Source organism: Triplophysa rosa, linkage group LG10 (genome assembly GCF_024868665.1).
Source record: "Triplophysa rosa linkage group LG10, Trosa_1v2, whole genome shotgun sequence".
Classification (NCBI taxonomy): Eukaryota; Metazoa; Chordata; class Actinopteri; order Cypriniformes; family Nemacheilidae; genus Triplophysa; species Triplophysa rosa.
In genome coordinates, this window is record NC_079899.1 from 10,418,831 (window position 1) to 10,439,611 (window position 20,781).

Sequence of the window (20,781 nt, forward strand, 5' to 3'; positions counted from 1 at the left end):
GGTAGATCCTTTTCCTATCTAGCGCCTAAACTTTGGAATAGTCTTCCCTGCACTGTCCGGGAGGCAGACACACTCTGTCAGTTTAAATCTAGACTAAAGACGCATCTTTTTAATCTTGCATACACTACTCTTCCATAATATAAATCTTCAGAGGGTTTAGGCTGCATTAGTTAGATCAACCGGAACCAAAAACACAACTGATGTACTTGTTGCATCAAAGAGTACAGAACAGTACTCTACTCTCAGCCAGTCTTGTCTCATTGTTCCAAGGTTACCACAGCGAGCAGGATGCAGTTCATGGCCTGACCTGATGGTAGAGCGGAGAATGGGAAGTGGGGACCTGACAAGAGCTGAGATGATAGAGCTGGATAAAGAAGGACGCGGTCTCTTGACATGTCTTCACCACAAAACTTCAAATGCTATTAGATTATTAATGATAATCTTAAACTATAATTTATTTTATTATTAAGTTTATTTATTTTATTTAGCCTTGTTGTGCAAGTTCTCTGGAGCTTGTGCAGAGGCAGCAGCTTTTGCCAGAGGGGAACTGGAATCCCCTGGTTGGGCCTGGGTTCTCCTGAGGTTTTTTTTCTCGATTAGAGTTTTGGGTTCCTCGCCACCGTTTGCATACTGTTTTTGCACTATCTGCCTGACCGGGGGGGCTGCTTTAGAATTTTAAAGTTTTACTTAATTAATATTGCATATAGGAATTTATAGTCTGTTATATTTGACCTGTGCTTCTCTCTCCTTTATCCTAAATGTGTGCTCTCACTGAGCGTGTGTGTGTGTGTGTGTGTGTGCGTACTTGTCTGTGTACGTACGTGTGTGTGTGTGTGTGTGTGCGTGCGCATCCGTGTGTGTGTGTGTGTCTCTATGTCTATGTGTGTTAGTACGTGTGCATATTGTGTGTGTGGAGTGTTTTGTATGTGGGTATATCTGTCTTCTGTGTTTTCAACCTTTTCTTGTTTCTGCAGGTACAACTTTAATTATTTTGCTTGTAGTCAATATGTCTCATGTACAGCTGCTTTGTAACAATGAAAATTGTAAAAGCGCTATATAAATAAAGTTGAGTTGAGTTGAGTTGAGTTACTGTAGGGTGTGTGTTTGCGGTTTCATGATAAAAATATTATTTTATTTCATGATTGCGGTTTAAAACACAACAGACATCAGTTACATGCTTTAATGGTAAAACTCAGCACCAAAGCGATCGTAGCGTAGCGCTGCTGCTTCTATGTGCAGTGTAACCTGTTGTAACAATAATTCTACTTTTCTGTTATTTCTGTTAGGGAAAAGTATGTGCTGATTATGCGCTGCTCACACAGGTCTATCCTCTTCTCCGTCGCTCATCTAACATACCTCTGAACATGACGTACAAGGAACTAGCCAATCAGAGAGCTTGTTACATCTCTCTCTCCATGGCTAATCTGCATTGTTTAAAGGAGCAATGTGGGATTTATAGGAGGATCTATTGACAGAAATGCATTCGTCGTCTTAATACATTGCGGGCTGCGTGGACACACGTCCTGTTATACATCACGGGCTACGCGGTACCAGCACTTCTCTATTTTATTCTTTAGCGTACCTTCACTTTTTCTTTCTCACTTCTTACATGTCACTTCTTACACTTTACCACTCCTAGTCAAAGCCTCATTGTATGGGTGATTCGCCAGCTCCACTGTGTTAGCATTAGCCATTGCGTTTTTTTTGGGCTAAAGATTGCAGGCTTTGCATCTAGGGTCTTTGGCGCAGAGCTACCCAATTTCAACAGATTGACCAATCAAACATGGTTTACGGAATTAATTTACTAAAGGAACTGTTAGATTTAATTTCTGCATAAATAAATACAAGCCCACAAAATCAAGGATTTTATTATCTGTTATATTTGACCTGTGCTTCTCTCTCATTTATCCTAAATGTGTGCTCTCACTGAGCGTGTGTGTGTGTGTGTGTGCGTACTTGTCTGTGTACGTGCGTGTGTGTGTGTTGTGTGTGTGTGTGTGCGTGCGCATCCGTGTGTGTGTGTGTGTCTCTGTGTCTGTGTGTGTTGGTGCGTGTGCGTGTTGTGTGTGTGGAGTGTTTTGTGTGTGGGTGTGTCTGTCTTCTGTGTTTTCAACCTTTTCTTGTTTTGCAGGTACAACTTTGATTGTTTTGCTTGTAGTCAATGTGTCTCATGTGCAGCTGCTTTGTAACAATGAAAATTGTAAAAGCACTATATAAATAAAGTTGAGTTGAGTTGTCCACTTCAGCCAGGGTCGATCTGAAAGATACGCCCCTGGATGGGGGGGGGGGAGCACTTCTATATCGATGGCTCATGTTCAAGACTGTCTGATGGAGTGTATCTGTGTGGATATGCCATTGTGACACAGGAGGGTGAGAGGGTGGAGGCATATCGCCTGAACCATAACTCAGCACAGGCTGCAGAAATAATTGTATTAACAAGAGCCTGTGAGTTAACAAAAGGCAAAAGAGCCACCATCTATACGGATAGCAAATATGCATACGGGGTCGTTCAAGACTTAGCCCAGACTTGGGCTAGAAGAAATTTTCAGACATCTGAGGGCAAACCAATATCACATGCAGAGTTGGTGGGAGATCTATTACAAGCTGTAATGTTGCCATCTGAACTAGCTGTAGTGAAGGTCAAGGGACATGCATGAGGAGATGAACCAGACACTGTTGGCAACAGAAATGCTGATGAAATAGCTAAATGGGCCGCGGAATATGCAGAGTTTTCCCCATATCAGAGAGTGCAGAGTAGGGACGTAGAAACAATGATGTTTGCACACGTATCATGCGTTCCTGACATAGATTTGAAAATTTTACAAAGTCAGCCCACACAGGGAGACGTGAAACATTGGGCAGAAAATGGATGCGCCCCAGATGCTAACGGTTCGATAAGAGATGAAAATGGCCGAATCGCATTACCAAAGCTGTCTTTGGTGGTATTGATAAGACACTACCACGGTATTTCGCACAACAGCGCGTCTAATGTTACACAAATGATTAATCGCCTGTATTGTATACAGGATACATCAAAAATGGTCAAACTAATTGTAGACTCGTGTTTAATATGCGCCAAAACAAACCCTCACAGGAAAACGCCACACGACGCGTTACCGTTTCCAGAAGTGCCTTTTCAGTGCCTTCAGATAGATTTTTCTCATATGCCAACGGTCAGAAATCTAAAATACATGCTAACTATCGTCGATAGGTTTTCAAAATTGCCTGAAGTTTTTGCGTGTGCGAAGGAGAATGCGAAAACAGTAGTGAAAATACTGTCAAAAGAAATAATTCCGCGCTTCGGCATTCCTATGACTATCGAAAGTGACAACGCCACGCCATTCACATCGAAAGTGACCAAACTATTGGCTAAAGCGTTAGCCATAGATTGGCACTATAATATACCCTATCACCCGCAGTCGTCGGGGGTGGTGGAACGAACACACAGAACAATAAAAGATAAGATCACGAAAGCCTGTATGGAAACAAGCAGGAAATGGCCAGATGTGCTACCAGCCGTATTGGCAGAAATGAGAATGACCCCATCCTCAACGACAAAATACTCACCATTTGAGATTTTGATGGGTACACCTTTCCCGACCCCTTGGGTCAAAGGTCGCGCAGGCGTTTCTTCCCTAGGAGACATGGAGGTGATCCTGGATGACCACGTGAATTCCCTTATTGATTAACTGAATTCTGTGTGTGCTGATGTTTCTCTTTCTCTCCCTATTCCGTCAGATAAGCCCACCCATAATTTCATTCCAGGCCAACAGGTGCTGATTCGGAGTCTGAAACCAGTCGCCGTGGGGGAACCGAGATACCTGGGCCCAGCTGTAGTTGTCGCAGTAACGAGAACTGGAGTGCTGACGGATCATCAACCGCAGTGGATTCACGCATCCAGGCTGAAGCATCTGCCAACATCCGCATCACCAATTGACACTGTAGGGCCTAAGAAGCCTGCCCAAAGTGTGTGACAGGGCACTGGTGAGAGGGCTTGCGCCAGACAGAAGATCCTTGCTCTTGTAGTGGGCGAGGTGGCCACCTGTCGACTGAACATAGGACCTGGGCAAATTTTGCCCCATTTATAGCTTCCCGATCACCTCTGAAGGTTCCCCTGTTACACGTTTGGGTCTAAATTGTCCAATATGTCAGTCATATTTCTGGTATTGATCCTGGTCGGTGCACAAGCAATTAAATTAATAGATGAAGATGATTCATGGTTAGACCATGACGATCCACCACAATCATATGCCACAAACATGGTGGAGATTGGCTAATTACACCATAAAGTGACATGATAGTTGTTGTACTTATGTTCCAGATAATGATGCGGATGGGCATTTGATCGACCAAGGAATTAAGAACATCACCAGAGCAGTTGCTGAGATGACCAACCGAGAGAGGAATGGGACTGGAGTTTCCAACCTGTTGAGTAAAATTGAACATTGGCTGATTTTAATCGTTATAATTATTTCATGCATTCTGGTTTTGCTTTGCTTATGGCCCTGTATTATGGCTATGATTCGCCGTCCATTAAAATCATCTATAAGTGTGATTATGAAAGGTTACCATGTTGCTCAGGCAAGACCAGGAGATAAGATGACCACAAATCCGGATGTAATGTAAGGACAGAGGTAAAACATCTGCTCCGACCGGACGTGGTCCTTAGATTAGGAGTTTTCTTTATTATTTAGCATTTTTACTTTTACTGTTTATCATGGATGCGGAAAATTAAATGGTAAGTCATAAATGACTTAAAGAGGGCAACTGTTAGATTTAATTTCTGCATAAATAAATACAAGCCCACAAAATCAAGGATTGTGAAGTTGTTAAGCTCACTGTACATTGCCGGCTATATATATTAGGAGGGTAGGAGGAAGGGATGCCTTCTGGCTATTCATGGGAGGAGGGGATTCCTTCTAAGCTAAACATTCTTTGTCCGAACTGCTATACCTTGTAATATTCTTCTCTCTACATATCACGAAAAAGTGACATTACATATATTTATGAGGGAGGGATCCACCAACCATAATTTTCGTTTATCAGATTATTATTAATCATATGAAGCAAAGACATGAGATAATACATTATTACATGAGATGAAGCAATAAAACAGTGATGGTAACATTATCGACTCAAAGTCCAATAAACAATGTCCAAAACATTCTTTTGTGTCCTCATAATGCTGTACTTATTGTGAATGAAGATGAAAATGAAGATAGTGACGATATCCTGTCCAATTATTCTCAATGTCGTGTTCAAACATCAGTTTCCACCAAGTGCTCCAAACAGTTCAATGGTTCACGATAGAAGGTGCTGTATTAACCTCAGCATTGCCCCTTTAATACAGATCCTTGCCTTATGGTATATTAGCAGTATGGTACAACTGCCTACACCAAAGAGTCCTTCTAAAGTAAATACATAAACTGACTGTTAACATGCTAACAAACACGCCCCCCAGATCAACATCAGAAATACAATTCATACATCAAGTCAACTGTATGAAATACAAAACCACACCAAGCATAGAAAGACACTTACATAGATTGAGCTTGAAACAAGAAAAGGTTTCTCAATCCGGACTCTATATGTTTGTAGGTAGCATGTGAACAGACCATGCTTCTTCCTAACAAAGCCATCACTTCCTCTACTCCTTTACTCGCTTATAAACTAGAGAAGATAGAACTGTAGAGCCCCCAGAGGATGGTAATGGAACTACAGCCTACTAAAATCCACAGTAACCAGGGCTGTGAACTGTTACAACCTTATTTGGTTATTCTGTGAACCCCTGGACATATGAAACCGGCCAGATGTCTTTTGGCACCGTATATAAAGACTTGTAGTTTCTAGAATAAATGAGTTCAAAAGCTTGGTGCCTCTCTGTGTCTTGTTTTTGTGCTCCCAGATCTGCAGAAGAATTCTCTCACAACATCCAACTTATTTCTGATTTGATTTTACTGGTGATCCAAAACACAGAAAGAAACTTAGTGTTCGTAAGGAACCAGAAATTTAACAAGAACCATTTGCCAAACAACTTGTTTAATAATGTTAAATACAATATTGAGCAAAAAACTGTAATTTCTTTACCTGTGATAATAGTTCTGCAGTCTATTGAATCTTCTGTTAATTAAACCCATCATATAATACACACAGTCATATCTTATGTTTTATATGCTTTTATGTTTTTAGGCATGTCAAGTCTAACACATTACATTAAAGGGGTCATTTTACGTGGCTAAACGAATATTATTGTTTGCTTTAGATGTATTGCAATGTGTATACACGATTTAAGGTTAAAAAACGCTGTATTTTCCACGTGCATGTTTGTATCTCCTCTTAGCCCCGCCTCTCTGAAACGCGAGGATATTTTACAAAGCTCATCGCTCTGAAAAGCGAGGTGTGCTATGATTGACCAGTTCACTACTGTGTAGTGATTGGTGGAATACTGCAATTGTGTGACGGAAATGTAACGCCTCTTACCAGGCTGTAAATCTGAAGCGCCAGACTCTCCTCCCGGAGTTTTAACCGATGGAATTTCCCCACTTTTTAACAGAAGCTGCCGTGCATGGCCGATCTTGATCGCTCCCAGATTAGTGAAGCAATCGTCGTTAAAATGCTCTGCACAAACTAGCACTTTTTCATTGTACTTCTCTGGAACAGTGTTGAAAATAAAATGTAACCATTCGTTTTTTGTTGACCCGTCTTTTGGCAGAGAAAACAAAGAGGCTTTCTTTTGGCAACGGAACACACAGCGTCTCCACGACATGGCTGCTCCGGCAGCGGTACAATGAGATTTACAAGACCGCCCACATTACTTGCATGTAGATTTGGGCGGTTTTAGTCAAATCACTCGACAAGCTGACATCAAGTTGTGGGGGTGTGGTTACACGAGGCATTTCAGGCAGGTCTGGGTGAGCATTCGCTTCTAGATAAAATACATATTTTGTTCCGACACTTAAATTTTTGCAATTTCACGTGTCTAATACTGCATGGGCAACTTATAACACACAAAAGACAAAGAAAAACACGTACTTCCGGCGAATGACTCCTTTAACGTTATGTGACAAACCACCTATGTTTTAATTTACCAAACAGCAGAATTTGCAAAAGGCAAATAGTTTGCATCTCTGAAATTTTACCATTTATCATTTTTATTGTAAAACCTTTGGGTTTGTTATGTTTGCCTTTTCACATCTCACTACACAGTCACAGTCATTAGCACCTGCCTGCAGACTGTCTTCTTCAATCTGTTGAAATTGGGTTGCTCTGCGCCAAAGACCCTAGATGGAATGCCTCTAATCTTTAGCCAAAAAAGCATAACGGCTAATGCTAATGCCCTGGCTCGAGCGAATCACCACAATCACCACTTTAATTCAGAGTGGCAAAGTACCGGCAACATGCAGGTACGCAAGAAAAAGTGACGGTACGCCAAAGATAAAACTTGAGAAGCGTACCGGCCCACTTCAAGCACTGATCACCTGACTTTGTCACTGATTTAACCAGTCCTTGTCAGCCCAATAGATCTCTGAGTTCAGATAATAATTTGCTTCTATTGGTCCCGCATTCTCATTTCTCATTTAAAGGGTAAAGGTAACCAAGCTTCCTGAGTTGCAGCTCCCAGGCTCTGGAATGCCCTTCGTTTGTCTGTAAAATCTTCTTTTCATTTTGTTAACTCAACTTTATTTATATAGCGTTTTTTTACAATTTTCATTGTTACAAAGCAGCTGTACATGAGACATATTGACTATAAGCAAAACAATTGAAGTTCTACCTCTAAAAACATGAAAAAGGTGAAAACACAGAAGACAGACATACCCACATACAAACGCTCCACACACACAATATGCACACGTACTAACACACATAGACATACACACACACGGATGCGCAGACACACGGACGCGCACGCACACACAGACAAGCACACACACACACACGCACACACACTCACACACACGCACAAACAAGAACGTGCGCGCACACACACTCACACACACGCGCTCACACACTCTCACACACACTCGCACACACACGCCGGAGCAGCCATGTCGTGGAGACGCTGTGTGGGTAAGTCAGTCTTTGAACAGGTATTCTTTCTCTGAGTGACCTTCTGACTGTTTCTTGTTGTTGTACTTCTCTCTCTTCAGTAACCTGTTCCTCTTGAGGACTTTCACATTCTGGTTCCATGTCTTGTTCCAGCTCAGGATATTCAGCAGGTAAGTATGCATCAATTGGCAGGTAAGAATCAGCAGGTACGTATTCTGGTTCTGTTGGCAATTGATCTACCATCTCTCGTGTGCAAATCACTGGTGAATCATCTCTCTCAACTGTACATGGTCCATTCAATCCTCCTTGATTCAACTCTCTTTCTGATTCTTTTCTTTCAGATCTTGAGTATCTTGGATTACTAACTCTCCTCCAGTAATAAACTTCATCTTCCTCAGAACTAGTCAATGTTTCTTCTACTAGCTCTTCTCTTTGTGTCACCTTTCTGTTCTTCTGTCCTCTTGTCTCAACACTTTCTTTTCTAGGTACTTCCAATCTCTTTGGATCCAAGCTTTCCAGTGTTGGTAAATCAGGGGCAGTTGTTGCCTAATGGTTAGAGAGTCGGACTCGTGACCAGAAGGTTGCCGGTTCGATTCCCAAGGCCGGCGGGTAACAACTGAGGTGCCCTTGAGCAAGGCACCTTACCCCTACTTGCTCCCTGGGCGCTGCAGTGATAGCTGCCCACTGCTCCGGGGGTACGTGTGTTCACCACTTGCTGTGCGTGTGTTCACTACTCTCTGGATGGGTTAAATGCAGAGGTCACATTTCGTTGCCTTGTACTTGTACATGTGCAATGACAATAAAGTTGAATCTAATCTAATCTAATTTACAAGCAGAAGAAGATTTCGATGCAGTGTTCTGATCTTGTTCTCAGGATGCACTTTGTACACAACGTTATCTCTTAATTGTTCTTTTACAACATAGATGAAGGGTTCCCAATACGAACGCAGCTTTCCTGGTCCACCTCTTTGACTCAAATTTCTTACCAGGATGCGATCTCCAGGCTTTAGGATAACCCATCTAGCTTTCTGGTCATAGTACTCTTTGTTTCGAAGACTCATCTGCTTACTGCTTTGTTCTGCAATCCTATAAGCTTCAGTCATCCGATCTGCCCAGCGTTCGGCATACCCATGTGGCGTGGGGAATCCATCTTCCTGTACCAATCCAAACAACAAGTCAACGGGAAGTCGTGGGTGCCGACCATACATGAGGTAGAACGGTGAGTACCCCGTAGATTCATGTTTCGTACAGTTATAAGCATGAATTGCTTTCTGCAGATGATCTTTCCAACTCTGTTTATCTTTATGTGTTAATGTTCGCAACATCTGGAGCAAAGTTCTATTCAATCTCTCTACAGGATTACGTTGAGGATGGTATAGCGTAGTCCTTGAGTGGGCTACTCCAGATAACCTCTGCAATGTGCAAAACAAGGAATTCTCAAATTCACGGCCTTGATCGTGGTGTAACTTTGCAGGAAATCCAAAGTGAGGTATAAAATCATTGAATATCTTCTCTGCTGCTTCCCAGATTTGTTCCTGGTCGGATACGCTTTAGCAAATCTGGTGAAGTGGTCAATCACCATCAGGATATATTCATAACCTCCACGACTGGTCTCTAGGTGCAGATAATCAATACACACTAATTCAAGAGGCGCATTTGACGTAATTCCTCTCATTAGTGCACGTACATGCGTTATTGGTTGTTTCTGTGTTATGCATGGACATTGGCAAGTTACATACTCTTCCACACTTCTTTTTATTCCTGGCCAATAGAATCTCTCTCTGGCTAGCTGTAACACCTTCTCTGTTCCAACATGACTCATGTGGTTATGTAGCTGCTGAAGAACCATTTGCCGATACTTTGCAGGTAATACCAGTTGTCTTCTTTGAGTTGTTCTCCTGTACAATATATGGTTCTCAAGTACCAACTTGTGCCATTCTCTCAACAACGTCTTCGTATTTCTGGCTGCTGTGTATCGAATGTCACGTGTCACTGTTTTACCGGCTTCCTTGAGTCTCATGACTGGTCCAATCACTGGATCCTCCTGTTGAGCTCTACTCAATTCATCAGGACTGATGGTCAGTGAGGGTTGGTTACGGATCACGTCTGTGTCTGGAGCCTTCAAATTCAAAGCTGGAACCCAAGCTACATCTCCTTGCTTAGACATCATGTTTCCTTCCCAGGTTGCTTGAATAACCTCTTGTGGCAAATTCTCCGTACACTCACTCATGTACTGGTCCATATCCAAAGGACAACGTGACAACAGGTCTGCGTCATTATTACTCTTGCCAGGACGGTATTTAATCTCAAATCTGAAATCTGCAAGTTCTCCCACCCAATGATAACCAGCTGCATTCAACTTTGCAGAACTCATCACATAAGTGAGCGGGTTATTGTCGGTGTAAATGGTGAAACTCAGGGCATAATAGAGATAGTCACAGAACTTCTCGCACACAGCCCACTTCAATGCAAGAAACTCCATCTTGCCTGAATGAAGTCTGTAGTTCTCAGCCGGTGACAAGGTTCTCGATCCATACGCGATAACTCTTAACTTTCCTTCTTGTCTCTGATACAATACTGCACCCAATCCTTTGCAAACATGCACACACGTACACAGACAAGTACGCGCACACACAACACGTATGCACACACGCACACACACACACACACACACACACACACACACACACACACACACCCCCACACACCCAGCCGCACAGCGCACGACGCACGCACACACACGCACGCACACACACACACACACACACACAGCCAGTGAGAGCACACATTTAAGATAAAGGAGAGAGAAGCACAGGTCAAATATAACGGACTATTAAATTCCTATATGCAATATTAATTAAGTAAAACTTTAAATTCTAATTCTAAAGCAGCCCCCCCCGGGGCAGGAAAAAAAGAAAAAATGCATTAAACAGTAATGCATAACTGTGGCGAGGAACCCAAAACTCTAATCGAGAAAAAAAAAACTCAGGAGAACCCAGGCCCAACCAGGGGATTCCAGTTCCCCTCTGGCAAAAGCTGCTGCCTCTGCACAAGCTCCAGAGAGCTTGCACAAGGCTAAATAAAATAAATAAACTTACTAATAAGGTAAATTATAGTTTAAGATTATCATTAATAATCTAATAGCATTTGAAATTTTGTGGTGAGGATGTGTCAGGTGACCGCGTCCATCTTTATCCAGCTCTATCATCTCAGCACTTGTCAGGTCGCCGCTTCCCATTCTCCGCTCTACCATCAGGTCAGGCCATGAACTGCATCCTGCTCGCTGTGGTAACCTTGGAACAATGAGACAAGACTGGCTGAGAGTAAAGTACTGTTCTGCACTCTTTGATGCAACAAGTACATCAGTTGTGTTTTTGGTTCCGGTTGATCTAACTAGTGCAGCCTAAACCCTCAGAGGATTTATTTTATGGAAGTCTAATGTATGCAAGATTAAAAACATGCGTCTTTAGTCTAGATTTAAACTGACAGAGTAGATTTAAACTGACAGAGTGTGTCTGCCTCCCGGACAGTGCAGGGAAGACTATTCCAAAGTTTAGGCGCTAGATAGGAGAAGGATCTACCACCTGCACTTGATTTTGAAATTCTAGGTATTACCAACTGACAGGACGCCTGAGAGCGTAATGCACGTGAAGCGTAACTTTTTTTGTAAGCGTAAGAACTCGAAGTCGCTTGTACAAAACGCTCTTACATGCTAAGACCCATCATTATCGTGAAACGCAGCCCAGATCCCCTTGACATGTTAAGTGCTCTCTCATTTGTAAGTTGCATTGGATAAAAGCGCCTGCTTAATGAATAAATGTAAATGCATATTCGTATTCAATATAAACATTCAGAGCATAATTTTACATTTTTATTTCAAACACGGCCTTTCTAATCATACATCTAAACTTGTCAGTGTGAAAATGCATTTAAGCCAGAAGTGGCTGTCATCGGTTTAATAATATTTGGGGCCATGTCAAGTGTTGGCTATGATAGGCTTACACCCTGATTAACCAATGCTAACTGTACCATATATTTGGCAAAAGTGGCCTAAATTGCTATTAGTTAGACCATAGTATCCATGCAAAATGTGGGCTATGTTAGGCTTAAACCCTAATCAGCAAATGTTCAGTGTGCCATATCTTTACCAAAACTGTCCAACATATGTTTTAAGATAAGTGGTTTTCATTTGCTGCATTACATATGGGACAGTTTAGGTTAACACCCACAAAATTGCCAATGCTTTCTGTTCCATTTATTCACAGATGTTTTGAAATTATTGGGTCCTATTTGCTATATCAAGGCCACTTTAGGCTCACACCCACATTAGCCAGTGCTTACAGTGCTGAATCTTTTGCCAAACCTGGCCCACATATGTTTTAATATGAGTGGGCCAAACTTGCTTCATGGTGTCTGGGCCACTTTATGGTCACACCCACATTAGGCAGTGATGAATGTGCCAAATTTTTATAATAACGCTGAAAATGAAAAAAATTACAATAAAAATAAAATAAATGTGCAAAAATAAAAGGTGCATTTATTAATTAGTTTGGTAACTTATTAATAAATGTTTTATTAGTACGGAGGGTATTACTAATTAAATTATTTATTTAATGATCTATTAAATATTTCAACGTTTATTTAATTGAAATCATTATTGTGATATTTAGACGGCTTCCTGTTTCCTGCATCGCTGCCGGCGGCTTGATTGTATCAGTGCACTTACACTTTGCTCTAATATTAGTGTATTTTATTATCGTTAATTATTATTGTCGTTGCAAACTTATCCTGATATCTCAATAACCCTGTTCTTGTTATTTACTTGAAGATTCTAAACCAAAAGTGATAGTTAACTTAACGCCATTAGCATAGAAATAGCATGTTAGCTTGCTTTCTGTTTAAACTGTGGAATATCATCTTGCCTCTGGTTTGTCTTGTGTGCTAACTGTTTCTCTTTTTAAGCGAGTATACTACGATTCATCGAGCAATGTTGGTAAGTTGTAATTGCACTTCAAATCCAGTGAGTTATGGCTTCTATTCCTATTATTGTTACTTGCACCTCATGTCATATGTTTAGCTTAGCCTTCTCTGTCAGCTGCGAGGGTTTTATATGCGATAAATGCAGGGAAATAGTTAGGCTGACAGAGAAGATCTAAGAATTAGAGTCTCGCATCCGATCGTTATCTGAGGATTGTAAGAGTTTAACGACGATAGAAAACACTTTGGATGCGAGCAACATTAGCGCACACAGCTCGGTTCCGGTTGAAAATCCCCCGCAGCTGGGAAACTTTGTGACTGTGAGATGGCGTAGTCGCAGGACGAAACATCACTCGACCGTTCCGATTACAGTCTCGAACAGGTTTGCCCCGCTCAGTGACGCACCGACTCAGAAACCTGCTGAAAGTGCCCTAGTTATCGGTGATTCTATTGTTCGGAACGTTAACATAGAGGCACCAGCCACCATAGTCCAATGTCTACCGGGAGCCAGAGCGCCTGACATCAAGTCAAATTTAAATGTGCTGGCTAAGGCTAATCGTAAATTCAGTAAGATTGTTATTCACGTCGGCACAAATGATGTTCGACTCCATCAATCGGAGATCACAAAAGATAACATTAAAGAGGTGTGTGAGCTCGCAAGCAAGATGTCAGACATTGTAATATTCTCTGGCCCCCTCACTGCTTATCGTGGTGATGAGATTTATAGCAGATTATCATCACTAAATGGCTGGTTGTCTGAGTGGTGCCTGCAGAATGATATAGTTTTTATAAATAACTGGAAGAGTTTTGAGGGCAGACCTGACCTGTTGAAACGAGATGGTCTCCATATCTCCTGGGCTGGGGCTTCCATCCTGTCTAGAAATATGGCAAAAAGTCTTAATGCTAATGCTAAAGCTTGACTCGCTGGGGCCCAGGTCAGGGAGCAGACAGAATGGCTTAACCAACTGTCTGCTTGCCGTCTCACGTCGCAGAATACACAAAATGTAAAACATGTAATAATACGTTCTCCCAAACATCACAAAATAGAGACTGTGTCTGTCCCCCGGATTAGTAAACATAAAATAATGCGTAAACCTCTTGAAAGTAATTTAATAAACGTTAAACAAACTAAACATGAACAAAATACAGATAATCAACTGTTACGACTCGGATTGCTAAATATTAGATCTCTCTCTAAAAAAGCACTTTTTGTTAATGATATGATAACATATCATAAAATAGACATGCTCTGTTTGACAGAAACATGGCTAAAACCAGATGATTATATTACTTTAAATGAATCTGTCCCCCAAGATTATTATTATAAACATGAGCCTCGTCTGAAAGGCAGAGGGGGAGGTGTCGCAGCACTTTACAATACGTCTCGGTTACGTTTGTAACCTCGGTTCCCTGATGGAGGATGGTTGTGTCGAACCGACAGATGGGGTTCGTCCTTGAGAACCAATCGTTTCCGACTATTTGCATACTATTTGCCGGACTATTTGAGTCCGGCATGAAATTTGCATGCCGGACTCCGCCCCGGACATCCGGGTATAAAAGGGAGACGGCGTGCATCATTCATTCACCTTAGTTCTGAGGAGCCTGAGACCTCTCACGACTGCTGCAGAGGACAGCACGTGTTGTGGCAAGAGGACACAACGTCTCGTTCCCTCCATAAGGGAACCGAGGTTACAAACGTAACAGAGACGTTCCCTTTCTGTCGGTCTCTCGACGTTGTGACGAACCGACAGATGGGGTTCCAATGGAAAACGGCATAACACTGTGCCCTGTCACAATCTCAACGAAGCGATGGTGACTGGCCTGGGCGTGTCAGCCGTGAACGCTACCGCGAAATTGTAACCTACCAGTGGGTAGGTAGGGGGTCCCAGAGCTTTCTTGAAAGGTGGGAAGGCCCCTACCTTTGGCCTCACAGGCGGCGGCCTTGATTCTCTAACAGCGAGAAGCCGCCCGGAACCGTAAGGCACTGGGTAAGCGCTACTTCCTCAAGTGGGGGATGCGCTGCAGAGACCACTTCCTACCGCAGGGAGGAGAATAGTGGAGATACCACATGGTCTCACCGAAGGGGAAGAACTCATGGGAAGAAGTGCGGCTGAAGAGAAAACCGCGAGGTGGAGGTCCACCCGGGGTGGTCATGGGTTACCAAGGTGGGAACCAGCATGAGGATACATCAGACGGAACCGCCCTACTGGGGAGTTGCAACGTCTGGTAGCACTAGGTCCGGTTAGAGCTATGCTGCGAATAACTCAGGTGATACCCGGCCTAAGGGGCAGGGCTGCTCTGCCCAGCCCGCCCCAGGGGGTGCTTGCTTAGTGATGGATGGAGTGCCTGTTCTTCGCCCAGTGGGGAAAGAATGGAGGCTAAATCGGTATACTGACCCACTCGAGAGAGTGGGAAAAGAACAGAACAGGCATACACCCTACCAGTTGCCGGTCCTACATGTGGCCATGCAGGATGCGGGCTGACACCGGCTCTACGCGGAGGTTGTAAAACCTCGCGAAGGTGTTGGGTGTAGCCCAACCCGCAGCTCTGCAAATGTCTGCGAGAGAGGCCCACCGTGCCAAGGCCCAAGAAGAGGCAACACCCCGGGTGGAGTGGGCCCTCACTCCTAGGGGGCACGGGCGATTTAGGGATTGGTAAACTGCCTTGACAGCGTCCACAATCCAGTGGGCCAACCTCTGCTTGGAGACAGCTCTCCCCTGTTGCTGACCTCCGAAACAGACAAAGAGCTGATCCGAGCTCCTGAAACTCTGTGTGCGGTCTAAGTAGAGCTGCATCAAGAGGGTAGGGTCTTCCTCCCCAGTGGGGAGCGCCTGTAAGTTCACCACCTGGTCCAGAAAGGGAGCGGTGGGAACCTTGGGCATGTAGCCGGGCCGAGGTCTCAGGATAACGTGAGAATCCCTGGGTCCGAATTCTAGGCAGTCAGGGGACATGGAGAAAGCCTGTAGATCCCCTACCCTCTTGATGGAGGTGAGCGCCAAAAGGAGAACCGTCTTCTTCGTAAGATGAGGAAGAGAGGCATCCCCTAGGGGCTCGAAGGGGGGCCTGGTGAGACCTGACAGGGCTACATCCAGGTCCCAAGAGAGTATGGAGTGCGGACGAGGTGGGTTACGCCTCCTCGCACCCCTTAGGAATCTAATGACCAGGTCGTGCTGCCCTAGAGACTTTCCAGCAACTGAGTTGTGATGAGCAGCAATGGCGGCTACATACACTTTCAGTGTGGAGGGGGAGATGTTAGTCTCGAGTCTCTCTTGTAGGAAGGACAGCACGGACCCGATCGCACAACACCCTGGGTCTTCTCCTCGAGAAGCACACCAGGTCGAGAAGAGGCGCCACTTGTAGGCGTACAGTCGCCTAGTGGCAGGTGCCCTAGCATGAGAAATGGTAGCTACCACCGCCGGGGGCAGACCACTCAGGATCTCCTCGTCCCATCCAGGGGCCAGACATGGAGGTTCCAGAGGTCTGGCCTGGGATGCCATAACGTGCCCTTCCCCTGGGAAAGCAGGTCCTTCATCAGGGGAATCGGCCAGGGGGGAGCTGTCGTCAAGAGCATTAGCTCCGAGAACCAAGTCCGGTTGGGCCAGTTTGGCGCAACGAGTAACACTTGATGCTCCTCTTCCCTGACCTTGCACAGGGTCTGTGCAATGAGGCTCACTGGGGGGAAGGCGTACTTCCGCTTGTCCCGCGGCCAGCTGTGCGCTAGGGCATCCGTGCCGAGGGGTCCCTCGGTCAGAGAGTACCAAAGCGGGCAATGGGTGGTTTAGAGGGAGGCAAACAGGTCCACCTGGGCCTGCCCGAACTGCACCCAAATAAGCTGGACTGCGCGGGGGTGGAGTCGCCACTCTCCGCGAGGCGTAGACTGACGAGAGAGCGCATCGGCTGTCTGGTTCAGGTCGCCTGGGATATACGTGGCACGCAGGGAGCGGATCACCTGCTGACTCCACCGGAGGAGGAGTTGGGCAAGTCGTGTTAACTGCAGTGAGCGAACGCCATCCTGACGATTGATATACGCTACTGCAGTAGTGCTGTCCGAACGGACCAGCACGTGCTTGCCCTGCACGAGAGGCTGCAGCCTCTTCAGTGCAAGTAGCACAGCCCACAACTCTAGGCAATTGATATACCAGTGCAGGCGGGGGCCTGTCCAAAGCCCCGACACTGCATGCCCGTTGCACACTGCACCCCAACCCTGCAGGGAGGCATCTGTTGTCACCACGACATGCCTCGTAACCTGCCCTAGGGGTACCCCTGCCCGAAGGAAGGCCATGGAAGACCACGGGGTTAGGGTGCGTCGGCAGCGAGGCGTAATCACCATCTGCCTGCTGCCGTTGTGCCACTCTCCCCAAGGAACTCGACTCAGGAGCCAGTGTTGAAGCGGCCTCATGTGCATCAACCCGAGGGGTATCACCGCCGCCGAGGATGCCATGTGTCCCAGGAGCCTCTGAAATAGTTTCAGGGGAACCGCCGACTGCGTGAAATGATCCAGGCAGTTCAACATCGACTGGGCGCATACTGCGGACAGTCGCGCTGTCATGGTGACAGAGTTGAGTTCCATACCAAGATAGAGGATGCTCTGCACAGGGGAGAGCATGCTCTTCTCTCGGTTGACCTGTAGTCCCAATCGATCTAGGTGCCGGAGCACTAGGTCCCTGTGTGCACACAACAGATCTCGCGAGTGAGCCAAGATAAGCCAGTCGTCGAGATAGTTGAGTACCCGCACACCTTTCTCCCTGAGGGGAGAGAGGGCGGCCTCCACGATCTTCGTAAAGACTCGTGGAGACAGAGACAGACCGAAGGGGAGGACTCTGTACTGATATGCCCGACCCTCGAAAGCGAACCGTAGGAACGGGCGATGACGAGGGAGAATCGAGACATGAAAGTAAGCGTCCTTCAGGTCGATTGCCATGAACCAATCCTGACATCTGACGGATGCCAGGATGCGCTTCTGCGTGAGCATCCTGAACGGCAGCTTGTGCAGGTGTCTGTTCAGGGTACGCAGATCTAGGATGGGGCGCACCCCCCCACCTTTTTTGGGGACGATGAAGTAAGGGCTGTAAAACCCCTTGGACATCTCGGCTAAGGGGACGGACTCGATCGCACCCTTCGCCAGAAGGGTGGCGACCTCGCTCCGTAGTACGGGAGCATCCCGGCCTCTGACCGAGGTGGCGAGGATGCCCCGAAACTTGGGCGGGTTTCTGGCGAACTGGATCGCGTAGCCGAGACGGATCGTCCTTCTCAGCCACCGTGACGGTGTGGGAAGCTCGAGCCAAGCTCCCAGGGACCGTGACAGGGGGACTAAGGGAACGATCTGCTTCATCGACCCCCCGGGGGGTGGTTCGATGGCTGGCAGTGCGGGTCTCTCGCCGGGGAGCCCCCGGGAAGAAGACTGGCTCTGCTGGTTTGCCTGCCTGGCGATGCAGGTCCCCGCACCGTCGATTTGAGAGTGCTGAGGGCTGCAAAATACATTCGATGTTGCGCCTCGCCAAGACGCAACGTCGAGTGGCCGAACACTGTCTGACAGAGGGTGAGAGCGGCTGTGAAGAACACCCAGGGAGATAGGAAACTCTTTTTGTGAAAAAGTGGGTGCTAGGCCCCTGTGGGGGCCTAGCTGATGTAGGAACGGGGCAGGAACCGTCCCGGATCGACCGTCCAACGATGTCATGGCTGGATACGGGCCCGATGGTATTAACCTCCCTGGGGTCTTCCCGTCAGGAACGCTTCTTCCTAGAAGGTTGTTGACGGGGTGGTGGTCTCCCCTTCGACGCCCTCTTCCGGGGTGCCGCCTGGGTAGGGAGCGCTGGAACCGGAGCTGGCTTCGAAGGGGGCCGGGGCTGCTGGGAAGCAGAGGCCGCACGGGAACTCGAAGGCCTACGGGCGGCCGAGTCTCGGCGGGGAAGAATATGGCTAATCGCCTCCGTCTGCTTCTTCACCGTCGAGAACTGCTGAGCGAAGTCCTCGACAGTGTCACCAAACAGCCCACCCTGCGCAATGGGCGCGTCGAGAAAGCGGACTTTCTCGGCGTCGCTCATCTGCGCAAGGTTGAGCCAGAGATGCCTCTCCTGGACCACCATGGTGGACATCGCCCGACCCAGGGCCCGCGCGGTCACCTTGGTCGCCCTTAGAGCGAGGTCGGTGGCGGTGCGGAGTTCCTGCATTAACCCAGGGTCGGTCTTACCCTCGTGGATCTCTTTCAACGCCTTGGCCTGATGGACCTGCAGGATGGCCATGGCGTGGAGAGAGGAGGCAGCTTGGCCCGCGGCAGTGTAGGCCTTCGACACCAGCGATGCCGAAGTCCTACATGCTTTGGACGGGAGTTTCGGTCGACCTCTCCAGGTGGACGCCGCCTGCGGGCACAGGTGCACCGCGACTGCACGTTCCACCTGGGGCACGTCGACGTAACCCCTAGCCGCCCCACCATCGAGGGAAGAGAGAGCGACGGAACCAGTTTGACGTGTACGCGCCGAAAAGGGGGCATTCCACGTCTTCGCCAGTTCCTCATGCACTTCCGGGAAAAATGGAACCGGGGTTGGGCGCGGCTTGGAGTCGCGCTCAGAGCCCAAGAACCACGTATCCAACCATGAGCGCTGGGGGAGAGGCACCGGAGTACACTCTAACCCAATGCACACGGCGGCCCGGGAAAGCATGGCCGACATCTCGACATCCGCCTCCTCCTGAGCTCGTCCCCCCCTAGGGGGGAGCTGCAGAGAGTCGTCGGGATCGGATGCCAGCAATTCGCTCTCCGATGCTGCGATGGACATCTCATCCTCATCACGCATCGTGTCCGACTGCGTGAAGGAGGACGCTGACGGTGTGGCACCGCCAGCTAGGGAACAATGAGGCGAGCGAGACGGGGTGCGAGCGGTCCGCGAGCACTTGGCTGACGGATTAGCGCTCGCAGAAATCCCCATATCACCCTCGCCGCTCGCCTTGGCGAACGGAATGGCCCTAGCCATCCTCGTCACAGCCCGGGAAGCATGCGAGGTGGTGGCTGATTCTCGGGAGAAAACAGCCACCCGTGACCGCAACGTCTCTATGACCATCTACCCACAGTGCGGGCAAGATGAGTCCACGAAGGCTGTCTCAGCGTGTTGGACCCCCAAACACCTGACACGGACATCGTGCTTGTCCCCATCCTTGATGAGGACACCGCACCCAAGAGAACAGCGGGACATGCCACGCTGGAGAAATTAGCTCTTTTAGAATGCAGACGGTGAGTCACCGTCTGCAGGCTCGAACACCTCTGGAACCGCCGAGACGCCCAGGGGAAGTCGCTGCAGAAAGGGACAGTCCGCTGCACCACGTCGTAGAACCGGCAATGTAGAGCTTTTGCTAAGCAGCAAGAGAAGATCTTCATAACCGAAAGCTCCGAAGAACAAAAGGTGAATGAATGATGCACGCCGTCTCCCTTTTATACCCGGATGTCCGGGGCGGAGTCCGGCATGCAAATTTCATTTGCCAATTTTCATTGGCCTTTTCTAAGCAGTCGGAAACGATTGGTTCTCAGGGAAGAACCCCATCTGTCGGTTCGACACAACGTCGAGAGACCGACAGAAAGGGAACATTCATTATACAGCTCTCTGGAATACTACTCTATTCTGATTGGTCAATTATATACTGTACTGTGACTATGGAGTTCAGTAAATAATGTGTAGGCAATGTGTGCAGAAAAGAGGTTCTGGTTCTTGTTTCAGCTCATAAATGTCACAAAAACTTCTGCAGCCATTTCTGAAGTGCAGATGATGA